We start from the raw sequence: 12,797 nt of genomic DNA, 5'->3' as shown, positions 1-12,797 counted from the left end.
TCAAGAAGACATGAAGATAAGAGCAAATGTTAAGACATTTTTACTGGTATGGTATGCTCTATCACCAATCGGCATCTAATGGAATCTGCCGAAATATATAGGTAGTATCTGCTTGCTTATTTCGGCGACTAAGTTCCGGCTTGTAACATGGGAGAGCTATTACACAATGCTATTGAGACTTGGACCTCATGTCTCAAAGTGGGCGGCGGCATTCATGTGTCTTGAGCTCACCAGATAGGCCGTCTTGTTAATGCAGCAATAAAAATTATATCTGTCTCATTATTATTCCGACCGAAGCCGCTGCAGACTCTGAGCGTGTGATAAATGCGCATCTCGAATGCATTCTTCATTACCTATTCACTCGTAAAAATGAAGATCTGTCTAGAAATGTGCCGCCAAGGCTGTGTTTGTGTCGCGAAACTTGCACGCGTCGTTTGCAAGCGACATATCAAGTCATAACTTCTACATAGCGTCAGTCTAATTGTAATACTGGCATCGTTCGCACGCGTGCCGAGCCGCTCCGTCTATCGACTATCGATAGTTTCGTGTAGCAATTTCGATATAGTGCTGTTGTGATTTATCGAATAGTGCTGTGATCAACGGGACCGGCTAGATTTTTTCATCGACTAAGGTTTGTGGTCGTGTTTTTTAATTGTTCGCAATTTTGTTAATTGTTTGATTTAAGTTGGGAGTATTAATTGTTTTTAAGCGAGAAAAAAAAGGTTTTTTTTGTGAAACACGTTTTTATATTTAATATTTTTTGTGTTATTAAAGTTGAAAATAATTATAATTTTAATACAAGCGTTATTCATGTATGTTTTCACCTAAAAAAAATCGTCAGAAATAATGAGTGCGCAAGACAGGTATTTGTACAAGACACATAAGCTGTAGATACTAGCTGTAGATACACCTGTCATTAAAAATGGCTCGAATTAAATATTGAACAGATGACAATTAATTGTTGAACGAAAAATATTGAATGGGATGATGATAATAAACAGGAAATTATGTCATTTCAATGACGACTTGGATCGGCACTTGTGAATAATGTATTGAAATATTGTTACATATATATTTTTTTTATTTTGTCTGTTACTCACCGCTGTGCAATTGTAATGTCGATGTAATTTTATTATCCGAGTCTCTTAAGTCTCCTAAGTTAGTTCGCTATATTTTGAGCTCCTCCTCAATAATGCTCTTTAAACTTTGAGACAAATGTCATGAAAATGTAAATTAAATGATAATTTTTAATGCAAATTCGTTTATTTCTTCACAGAGTCATTTTAACTCAAAATTATTCGGAGTTTTTAAATTATTTTTGTCTTTCGAAGTTTTTAGGAACATATTATATGCTTTAGTATACGCGGATATGCGTTCTTCTCCGGTCCTACTAGTAACGAATACAGAAATTAGATTAGGGTGAGCAATAATATATGTTTAGATAAATGATTCGTCATCTTCACGGAGTGGAGGCGCATCCACGTTGATTTTAGTTTTAAAATTAAAAGTCGTAGGTGTTTTAATTGAATTAATATATGTACCTACATTTTTGTAATGAAAACAGGTAGTTTTGTCAGCAATAAAAAAAAGAACTGCAACCGCGTTATCAATTTTAATTCCGGCTTGAAGTGCAACGTTCGGTCGCCATGCAAATTTTAGTTTTTTTTTTTCGCGATAAAATTTATCTGCTGACGTCACCGAACATCGATAATTCGGTTAATAAATGTATTATCGATAAGATTAACGATACGAATACGTTTTTGTTTTCTTTAAAACGTGTTAGTCATCGTGTGATGTAATAGTAAATAGATGGACATCACTAGAGATATTTGTTAATGTATTCTGCTTGGTACATATGTAGAGGTTACTGAAGTTAGTTCACAAATTATCTAGCGAAAGGAAACAAGCCCTGCCCTGCGTTGCAGTATGTTTAAATAACCGTCTTCAATTAAAAAAGGCTACAAAAAAAAATCTAATTATTAATGCCATATTTATTCTACACCATCGTGTAGCAGGCTTAATACAAAAACCGTAAGTTTGTGATAATCCTAGCGCGGTTATAAACACAGAGAACATTGTAGATAGCATTATATTTCAAATTAAACAATTTTAAAATCGATTTTTATCGTTCGATATCGATTAGAGTAAGGTTTTATTGTCTACCTACAAACTCTTGTCTCGCCTGTTTGTCTGTGCGTTTGTATTCGTTAATTTTTACAATGACTTAATCATTATGTATTGATTCTGTTATGTGCAATGCATCAAATATTGTTAGAGGCTCGTAATAACCTAAAAAGACTCGTTATTTTTCTCCTGATTTGTACCACTTACGTATTTAAAAAATAAAATATACTTCTGTAGGATTGGTAAGAATGGAACGTATGAAAGAGTCGTTAAGATGTGAGTGAGAGGAAACGGTAAGAAAGGGAAAAGAGAATGACAGAGAAAAGCAAGATGGCGAAGACGATTGAATGAGCAAGGCTAAAAAAGATGTCAGTAAATTTTTAATTATAATAACAATAGATTTTAGAAGAGAACAATAAAAGTGTAACAGTGGAATAGTTTTATTTGATGCGCCACGATCCCAATTTTACACTTTATTGTATCACAGTCTTCGACATTAATAGTAGCTTAATCGTATTAAACCTTAAATGCTCTAAAAATGCTTATGATTACTGACAATATTTTTTTTTACCTACTTATGTGGTCGCTTTGAGAGGCTATGCCAGCGTAACCTAACCAGTAGGTGGGCTCTCGGGGCTCTACGCTCTAACCCGGGGGCGTTGGGGCGTTGTTAACAGCGCCCCTAGTGGCAAACGTAGGCAAACGTCTCCAACTCCATAAAAATTTGTGCTAAGTTTGGCGCGTTCGAGAACGTTATAAAACTCGCACTAAGCACACTGGGGTACAGAAAATATTTACCGCCAAGCCGTGAACTCTTTTGCCTAAAAAAAAAGGAAGGACATTTACGAAGATGCCAATTTAAATTTTACTTTGTTCGTAACATCCCCTCGTGAAGAACAGCCCTACAGAGAGTTATATTTGAATGCATACCGAGAATTCTGTGTGCCGAAGTTCAAATACTAATTTGAGCATTGGGCCACACGCGGCGTCCAACGTCGATAGCGCCATATGGAACGCATGCGTTTTTGTGTACAATACTGTGAGTAATATCAACATAATCAGTAGTTTTTTAGTGTCGTAGGTCGGTAATATTGATGAGCCTCTATGAATGCCCATCGGGATTTCCATTGCGGAGTTTATTGAAATGATGGCTACGGCGTTTGAAATATTATTTCGGTTTCTGTGATTGGTCTGTTTTATCTAGATCTCCTGGGATCGCCCATAGCGTGTTCCGAATTATAATCTTTGTCCGCGCTAAATAATCGTGTAGGTCCCCTCCGCGTTCCGATCGCTATGATCGGACTAGCGGCTACAGCAATTAATTAAGACGTAAATAATACTTGAAAACATTGCGTTGACTTGTATATGAGAAAATAATTTAGAATGACACCGCACATTAAAAGTAAAAGGAACCTAATACAAATTAAAATATAGTGCATCATAGACAATTATACGTGGACAGCATCACGACCTTCTAACACGCTATACCATGCTCTACAAATGATAGTTTGATGCTTGGCATTAAGCAGTGAATGAGACCCCAAAAGACTACTTTTATTACTGGTGGTAGGACGTCTTATGAGTCCGCACGGGTAGGTACCACCACCCTGACTATTTCTGCCGTGAAGCAGTAAACGTTTCGGTTTGAAGGGCGGGACAGCCGTTGTACTGTTAAAAGTGAGACCTTACAACTGGTGTCTCAAGGCGGCATTTACGTCGTAGATGTCTATGGGCTCTGGTAACCACTTAACACCAGGTGGGTCGTGAGCTCGTCCACCCATCTAAGCAATAAAAAAACTATTATACTAGAGCTTTGTGATAGAGGAATGGGGTGATATCGCGTTAGACGGATGTGACGTCATCTATACGCCCCTAGCGAGACCATTTCGCGAGGAGGTTTCCGAAGAAAAATGCGCTCAATGCTGTCAAGGTTCGGACGCGAATTGTTCAGTGACCAGGGGATTTAGTCTTTTTTTTTATGATTGATGGACTACTGCTGGCCCGGATGCCTTTCCAGTTTCACCAGGACTGGCGGGCGAGCAAAGGCTCAGCCAGGAGAGGTGGGATTAGATAACAGCTACCCGAGCGCCTACGAAGGAGACCTAACGACTCAAGAGCAGCTGCTTTGCGAGGTCGGAGGCGCTCGGGCAGCTGGGATTTAGTCTACTTTACTACAACGGCCTATTGCTCACAGCATGTCAGTTGGATTGGGACTATTCCTACCACCAAGGTCCAAGGTCCTACCACCAGTACCTTCTCTCAGGGCGGTCGCAACAGAGAGTCCAGTGAGCGCAGCTACCTGATCTGATCAACGGTTTGGTGGCCGGCGGGCGGGTCTTTTCCCTTCTACCTTGCCCACCACAGTCAATTTTCAAGTTTGTCTGGTGGCCGCCGAGCAATGCGACCAAAGTAATCAAGAAACTTTTGGTAGCAAAAAAAAGGTTTACCGATAGAAGAATTATTTGCGATCTTTCCTCGTCCCTCAGAGGATTGTGGTACTGGCAACGTGGTGTTTAACGCTTGCAGTCAGGTATGCCGTGAGGTTGTCACAGTCACTTGCATGTCCATCAATCGCACAGATAAACCAAACTCCCATCATCGGTAATCATGTGTTTTCTGTGATTATCTACAAATGTACAAAATAGCTTGACGGCGCTATCTAAATAATCTGTACGCGGAAATTTAAATTATCGATCAATCGACGTGTTCCTGAATTGTGTTCATTAATTTTTTCGACTTGAAACATTGGAATCGTAAAAAAATCTAAAAAAACATCGGCGCGTTCAGAACAATAGTTATTATTGTTGGGATGCATCATTCTTACTACATACATCTTTGAACACATTCATGCTCATGTAATGAAATGAATGAATGTGAAATAGTGAAATTACCAATCCACCATTATTTTATTGAACAGTGTGTATACAAGCTTGTGACTTACTAGCTTTTGCCCGCGACTTCGTCCGCGTGGAATAGTTCACAAATAATGCTTTAGTTTAGAACAAATTTGGTTAGCATAAAAAACGTTATAGTGAGCCAACTTTAACATATAGACACATGCTGTCGCGGACTTTTTTTTAGATCTTTTAAAGGAGAACAATTCTGTCGTAGGTTATTTTAGCGAAACTTTAACCGTTTCTGCAGCGCACGCAGCGGAAGCTCTCAAAAGGTAAAAATAACCCCGATTTTGAATCATTCTTTATTGGTACTCCGCTTGTATTGGTCTTAGCGTGATGTTATATAGCCTATAGCCTTCCTCGATAAATGGGCTATCTAACACTGAAAGAATTTTTCAAATCGGACCAGATCGGTTCCTGAGATTAGCGCGTTCAAACAAACAAACTCTTCAGCTTTATAATATTAGTATAGATATGATGTTATGTGGTTCACGGCGCTAATAGGCTAAGGAATGCCCTGCCCAACTCTATGAAGCCGATCTCAATTGCATTGGAGTATTTGTTCTAGCTAGAATACATGATTTACTCGCGGCAAAGAGCGGTAGAAGATGGGTTTCATTATAACGTCTATAGTTCTCACTGCTAATGAATCAACGTCGCGTCATAAATTGATGGCTGTGATTGGCCAACGATGACGTCATATCGCACGAACCAATAAAAAATCAGGAAATGCAATAGTGGCATCAATAGTCAAAATTAAAAAAAAAAAAAAATGTGTGCAATTCACACGTTGTAGAAGTGAAACCTTCCAAAATTAAAATACAATTATCCTAAACGTCTTAAGTATATGTAAAATTTTGTCATTAGTAAATAATTGTAAGGTAGCAGCGCCCTCTGTGAATTGATATTTTAATTTCACGTATAATCCTAAATTAAAATTCACTACAAGAGCTTTCATACACACGTTAGTATTAAAAAATCTCACAGATGGCGCTGTATTAAATAGTATGTATATTTCTGTCTCATTCTTTGTATTTGTGTCTCTTACCTGTCGTTTTTTCCGTTGCATCCAGTTTGAAATCACAACGATTCCAAAGAAGTTTTCACTTCAAAAAAATACACGAAGAAAAAATATGGACGCGCATGTCAATTCTTTAATTGTAAAATAATTAAAAACTAGAGGTTACGCAGTAGTCGAAATTCGACTATACTTAATTGGAATTGTAAGTTTGTACACTATTATGATTGTATTTTATACTTCTATAATTACAAATTTCGCCAAGACTACACTATAAAAAATATTAACAAAGACAAACAATATTTAATCTATTCTCAAATTTACAACAGACGTCAAGAACAAAAGTTTGACAATAAATAGTACGCATGCGTGTGTGCGTCAAATACATGGTATGTAGTGTGCGTAATGTTTTCTTTATTGATTTAATGTATCTTTTATGCATTATTTAAAAAAAAAATTAGCATTGTGCACTTCTTCTCTATATTCTCTATAAGTGTCGAAAATTTCATACTCCTCCGTCCGCGCAATTTTCTTAAAAAGGGAATACAAAGTTTTTGCTTCACGTATTAATATATAGATAATATAATTAGTATTTGTAGAAGTAAACGCATTTATTCATTTTCCCGGCCACCTCAAGGTACCTCTAAGAAATAGACGCATCATTTACGTACTCTTCGATTTTACTGATAAATTTTAACCTGCAGATAAACCCAATCAAGGTCACACGCAACACGAATATAACTTAAAATGATCGTTTCCAAATAAAACGGAACTTAATTACGGTATAAAAAAACTTTATTTAATTCCACAATCGACTGGCGTAAATAGACAGGCGAGATTGTAGGCCGCGTGGCATCATTTTTTTATATTACTTAGACGGATGGACCCCCTGATCTTAAGTGGTTACATGAGCCCATAGACATCTACAACGTAAATGCTACCACCCAACTTGAGACATGAGTTGTAAGGTCTCAATCTTAACAGTACAACGGCTGTCCCGCCCTTCAAACCGAAATCCATTACTGCTTCACGGCAGAAATAAATGAGATGATGGTACCTACCCGTGCGGACTCACAAGACGTCTTACCATCAGTAAATACGCGGCTTGATTTTTATTACACGATGTTATTCCTTTGTCGTGGAAGTCAATCGTGAACATTGTTAAGTAGGTATTGTATTGGAAAAAAATGAGTACCTGCCGTCCGGATTCGAACACCGTTGCATCGCTCGACACGAATGCACGGGACGTCTTATCCTTTAGGCCACGAAGACTCTCAAAAGTTTCAAGTTGATGGGAAGTTTCCCCTGAAAACGCTGTGAATTTATAGGAGTGAAAGCTGGTGCAACCTTCCCCGATCAATCGCCTTCCCTCCGAGGCCATTGAACTCGTCCTAACGTGACCGTAAATGTTAATTTGTTGTCGTAAAGCTATTACGCATAAAATTAACGTAACGGTTAGGAATTTTTCTGCGAATTCAAACGATTACTCGCTTTTTAGTTTTACAAAAAGTGAGTAATCATTACCAGTGGTTGGTGGTTTTTACTGGTGGTAGGACCTCTTGTGAGTCCGCCCGGGTAGGTACCACCAGCCTGCCTATTTCTGCCGTGAAGCAGTAATGCGTTTCGGCTTGAAAGGTGGGGCAGCCGTTGTAACTATACTTGAGACCTTAGAGACCTTAGAACATATATCTCTAACTTAACCACAGAAACAAACCAATGAGTTTCTCACCGGATCTTCTCAGTGGGTCGCGTTTCCGATCCGGTGGTAGATTCTGCGAACTAGGTACTACTCTTGCTAAGGCTACCACTTCGATAAAGCGGCACGACACGAGAACCCTCTCATCGTGGCCGCTGGTAACTACATTCCCGATCCTGCGGACAGAATGGAAAGCAGTCGACGTCGCCCAAAACACGTCATCTCGGATCCTCCCGATCCACTAACGGTGCTTCTAGGTACTTCAAGCACCGGTCACCGTTCTCGTCGAACCCGTCGCTTGCGACGAAGGGCTCGACGAGTAAATTAACTCCCAGACACAGCCCACTGAGTTTCTCGCCGGATCTTCTCAGTGGGTCGCGTTTCCGATCCGGTGGTAGATTCTGCGAAGCACGGCTCTTGCTAGGGTTCGTGTTAGCAGCGTCATCAGGTTTGAGCCCCGTGAGCTCACCTACAAAAGTTAGGGTTACGCTGATATAGCCTCTCAAGGCTCTCAGCTTAGGTAGGAAAAAAAAAAAAAAGCTAAGGCTAGTGTTAGCAGATCCTCGGGGGCCGGAGGCGGGAATACGCCCGTACGTCCCGGCCCCTGTAGGTGGCGGCCTCCCCCCGGTGAAGGTCAAGGGGCGACCTGAGGGGGTGAGGCCGCGCGGCGCGCTACCAGCACTCTAGCGCGCTGCCGTGGAGTGAATAGAGCGACCGGTCGACGGTGTATCGCGTCCCGACCCGGCAGGCTGGTTCTGGTCCAGCGGGGTATTCCGGGACACCAGCGGCACCGTCTGGGCGGCCCGACGGGCTGCCGTACCGAGACGGCCGACGTTTCAGAGCCTTCGATTCGCCTCGAAGGCTCCGTCGGCTGGGCGTCCTTGGGGTGAGCCGCGCCGTCTGGTTGTAGTGTTGAGCGCGGTAGCCCCCCTACCTCATCCGAGTTCTGACCTCGGAGGGGATCGGACGTCGGGTGTAAGAGTGCAGGGGAGTCGTTTAGTGGGTGGGTCCTAAAATCCTTGGGCCCGCGGTCTGCTCACAACACCATGCAGATCGTTGAGTCTCACATACCCCGCGCGCCCCTTTTGCGCGGGGACCTCGTAGGAGGTTCGGCCCTCTACCCGAAAAAAAAAAAAAAAAAAGTGTTAGCAGATCCTCTCAGACTGAGCCCCGTGAGTTGACCTACACATCCGGGAAGCTAGCACAACCCCTTGACTTTACGAAGCAGTAGGTACGGAAAAGAAATCGAAGCGGCGCAGAAATAGTATTGGTACTTACTTATCGAAGCGTCCTGTAAACGCCATTTAATCACAATGAGGACGATTAGATTCGCATCGCTTAACTTGATAACTCTTATCGTCACCTTACTATCGGTTGAGTAGTTCACGCGTGTTTACTTCATGCACGATTTCTCAGCGTAACAATACAGTAAGGTGGAAAACAGCGTTCCGAAGTGGCCACGTGATTATTTTAACAAAGCTAATGCTCGTAACTTGTGGCAGGTGAGCTCACGGGCTCAATCTGATAGGATTTGCTAACACTAGGACACTAGGCCTAGCTAGAGCAGTGCTGCACTAAATCTAACACCAGATCGAAATCGTGACCTCCTCAGAAGATCCGATGAAAAAATATATGGATAACCTATCGCTCCTAGCCAACTTAAATTAATTGTCTTCCCAAAAAAAGTAGCATTGATTATCTATATATTAATACGTGAAGCAAAAACTTTGTACCCCTTTTTACGAAAATTGAGCGGACGGAGGAGTATGAAATTTCCCACACTTATAGAGAACATAGAGAAGAAGTGCAGAATGCTAATTTTTTTTTTAAATAATGCATAAAAGATACATACATTAAATCAATAATATCTGTATTATTATAGAAGTATAATAGTGTTTGACAATAGAACCATAATAATGTTTAAACTTTTAATTTCAATTAACTATAGTCGAATTTCGACTACTGCGGGGACGACTAGTTATATTTATTGTTGCGTCCACATGTCGTCGTCACACACCACGAAGGGCCACTTACGAGCGATATTTTCCCACGGAGAACAACTTTAAAACGCTTTATGTCAGCGCTGAGCAGCGACTTGTAAAAACAGCGTTGTGGGTGCCTTGTAAACAGATTAGCCTAGTTAAAGTACCGTTTGCAGGAAAATGTATTTATCAAAGTCAAAGGACGTATCAAACGAATTGCAAAGTGCCTTTTACAATGAGATTCGATACCTCGATTGTTTTTAGATCAATTTTAATTAAATATGATTCTGAAATGTCTACAGCGTAAATGCGCCACCCGCTTTGAGATATAAGTTCTAAGGTCTCAGTATAGTTACAACGGCTGCCCCAGATTTAGGTAAGGCGGTGGTACCTACCCGCGCGGACTCACAAGAGGTCCTAACCACCAGTAATTACGCAAATTATGATTTTGCGGGTTTGATTTTTATTACACGATGTTATTCCTTCACCGTGGAAATCAGACGTGAATATTTGTTGAGTACGTATTTCATTAGAAAAATGGTACCCGCCTGGGATTTGAACATCGGTGCATCGCTCAACACGAATGCACCGGACGTCTTATCCCTTAGGCCCCGACGACTTAAGGTGGAACAAAAAGATGCGTAGACGGAGCCTCGCCAATTTTTTCTTTCTAAGTTCTGTCTGGATTTCAAACTTCAAAACAAGACTCTTTAGCGACAGGTAGAGGATCCATAAGCATCGTTCACCACCAGCCATCAAAAAGGTGGTCTTATCTGCGTTCAAAGCAACTCTATTATTTTTAGAAGTCTTCAAAGCTGCTGCTTCCTTTGTGCGGTAGGTAACTTTTGCCCATGTAACCACTTGGTAATATTCAACGACTTCCCGGATGATGGAACAACATTATATTATAAAATTAAAACATGCCAAATGTATCAGCGTTACTATTACTAGACTTGTAACTATAGTTGAGACCTTAGAACTTATATCTCAAGGTGGGTGGCGCATTTCCGTCGTAGATGTCTATGGGCTCCAGTAACCACTTAACACCAGGTGGACTGTGAGCTCGTCCATCCATCTAAGCAATAACAAAAAAAAAAAAAAAACGTGTTTGTTTTGCTGTCGTTACGCGCGCGACAACGGAAGTCGGCTGAGCGTGTCGTTGCGTAACCGCAGCGGATCCGCACATTGTCTGACGTTACTTACGACATACGCGCACGGTGTACTCGTGTTGTGTGATTGGGCACTTTGAAGATTTTGTACGTCAACCGTGACTGCTGGAAACCACATACCCGATCCTGTAGACCGAATGGTAAACAGTCGACGTCGCCCAAAACACGTCATTAAGGATCCTCCTGATCCATGAACAGTGATTTTAGGTACCTTAAGCACCGGTCACCGTCCTCGTCGAACCCGTCGCTTGCGACGAAGGGCTCGAAGTGTGAATTAACCTATAGACACAGCCCACTGAGTTTCTCGCCGGATCTTCTCAGTGGGTCGCGTTTCCGATCACATGGCAGATTCTACGAAGCACTGCTCTTGCTAGGGTCAGTGTTAGCATCACCCGTGAGCTCACCTACTAGTTAAGGTTACGCTGAAATAGCCTCTCAAGGCTCTCAGAAAAGGTAAGAAAAAAAAGTTTACCGAAACCGTGTATCAAATGTCTTTCTGATTACTTTAATAGACGGACGGGGATACAGCACACCTGGTAGTGATAGGTTAGCGATGGACATCGGTAATATTAGGGGCAGAGCTGAGTTGATACCTTTTTTTTCTTTATTGCCCTTGTAGGCAGACGAGCATACGGCTGACTTGATGGTGAGTGGTTACCGTCGCCGATGGACTTCAGCAATGTCAGGGGCAGAGCCAGGCCGCTGCCTACCGCTTAATACTCTCCACAAGCCTCGTTTGAAGAAGGACATGACATGACCTTCATCGCTTAGGGCGGATATAATGCTGCAAATCAATTACTTTAATGACTTCTTCAGTAGAGTTGGGCGCGATGGTGGCATATGTTAGTGCCCGGCGTCTCTGATGAGTAACTAACACAGTTAATGAATGAACGAAAAGTTTGATTCACTTCTAATAATAGTAACTTTTTGTGTAACGCGTGATCCTTCATGGAGATCTCGTGAATCACTGTTTTAACCTAAATCGTTATTTGAAGGTATTATTCATCATTTTCTTTTGAGAGCAACGGGTTTTTGTTACACCAACATCTCCGGAACGAAGAGTACACTTGTTACGTCACGATGGTATATTTATTACACGGGAAAACTGTAAATGTAACAGCGTAAAAAGCATGGTGGCAAAGAGTAGTGAGGTTGTGGCGTACCTCCCACCAAAAGTACGCTTCCACAGATTTTATTTATTACTAGCTGACCCGGCAGACTTCGTAGTGTCTCAATCGATAAATAAAAGACCTACACTTTTGCATAAAATAAGCTTAAAACAAACAAAAGGAATCCGCCCGACGTGGGACACATCAAAGGAAAAACAAAATTGTTATTTTTATTTCATTCCGAGCATTTTCATATTTATCTACCTTTTAAACCTTCTCTGGACTTCCACAAATATTTCAAGACCAAAATTAGCCAAATCTTCAAACTTCCTCAAAATATATGGAACCTATGGTTTCAAGTTATTATTTATTGCGTATATGGGTGAACGAGCTCATAGCCCACCTGGTGTTTAGTGGTTAACGGAGCCCATAGACATCTACAGCCTAAATGTGCCACCCACCTTGAGATATAAGTTCTAAGGTCTCTAGTTTAGTTACAACGGCTGCCCCACCCTTCAAACCGAAACGCATTACTGCTTAACGGCAGAAATAGGCAGGGTTGTGGTATCTACCCGTGCGGACTCACAAGAGGTCCTACCACCAGTTATCGAGAAAGATTTTGAAAATGATTTCGTGCTCAATACGGCTGCAATGTTTCATAAGATGTGCTTACACGGTACGTGAGCGTGCCACGGGAAAGCTGATCAGTCAGCCATCGCGGGTGGCCATCCGTGGACGGTTACCGTCGGCTATCACCATCCTGCTACCAGCAAGACTGTGGTTAATGTAATGGTTAGTTGCG

The 12,797-nt window shown here is 41.3% G+C and overlaps 2 protein-coding genes across 2 annotated transcripts in view; one reads left to right on the top strand and one right to left on the bottom strand.

Moving 5' to 3' along the window:
• LOC101740827 (vitellogenic carboxypeptidase) overlaps positions 1-12,797 on the bottom strand; it is a 281,799-nt gene that overhangs the window by 185,315 nt on the left and 83,687 nt on the right. The gene's annotated exons all lie outside the window — the stretch shown is intronic.
• The window catches only part of LOC101741675 (GAS2-like protein pickled eggs), a 73,717-nt gene continuing 61,376 nt past the window's right edge, over positions 457-12,797 (top strand). The window contains exon 1 of the mRNA XM_038016552.2: positions 457-631. The gene's annotated coding sequence lies outside the window, so the exon portion shown is untranslated. The remainder of the gene's footprint in view (positions 632-12,797) is intronic.

Source organism: Bombyx mori, chromosome 16, assembly GCF_030269925.1.
Source record: "Bombyx mori chromosome 16, ASM3026992v2".
NCBI lineage: Eukaryota > Metazoa > Arthropoda > Insecta > Lepidoptera > Bombycidae > Bombyx > Bombyx mori.
This window is presented reverse-complemented; position numbering and strand designations above follow the sequence as displayed.